Genomic DNA, 814 nt, shown 5'->3' with positions numbered 1-814 from the left:
AATATCCCTGAATAAATAAATATAGTGCAAATATTATCATCAGGCATATCAACAATTGAAGAGAAATTTCCTTGTCCATGGACTAACTCCCAACTTCCTCCACAAACAAGTGATGCTGAGTAATAAGATCTTTTCTAGATGTGCATAATTTCCATGCTATCTTTTCACTGAAGTAATTGCCAGCCCATCCGGGCACTCATGATCTAAGGTCCTTGGATTTCTTTTTTGTATGGACTAGTATTCTTCTGAGGAGTAAATATCATCTGCTTGTCATGAATTGCATGCAATAGATCTGAGAAAAAAATTAATCAGTGATCAAATAAAATGATTAAAACCATGGATGCGTTTGGTGCGTGTAGCCCTTCCAGCAAGCTGGCCGTTGCTTGCAAAAGTTCGTTCCACTTTCGTGTTATTTGCCTTCCTGCATATACCAAAGTACTACACGCCTTCGTATTGAAGCAGTAGAAGCAAAAGAAGTTTCTCTTTTCCTTCAGCTATCCTTGCGAAGTGGCCGTTCAGAGAAGAAGCAGCATGCAGTGTCGGTTATGGCAAAAGTCAACCGGTCGTCGTTTGTCCGATTGGATGCAACGAAACCATCCAGGCGACACATAGTCACGTACAGGCAGCGGTAGGATGGCAAGCTTGTCCACGTCTTCGGTTGTCAACAGGCCGCCGAACGCAGCGGAATTTCCTGGCCAGGACCTCAAGCCAGTGATGCAGTCGGGTCGCGTCGGACGCATCTGAGCGACACTGACACGGAGCAGCGAACCCAACGACGCGAAGGTCTAGTGGCGACCTGGTGGCGAACTCGTCG

Source organism: Triticum dicoccoides, chromosome 1A (assembly GCF_002162155.2).
Source record: "Triticum dicoccoides isolate Atlit2015 ecotype Zavitan chromosome 1A, WEW_v2.0, whole genome shotgun sequence".
Taxonomy (NCBI): domain Eukaryota; kingdom Viridiplantae; phylum Streptophyta; class Magnoliopsida; order Poales; family Poaceae; genus Triticum; species Triticum dicoccoides.
This window is presented reverse-complemented; position numbering follows the sequence as displayed.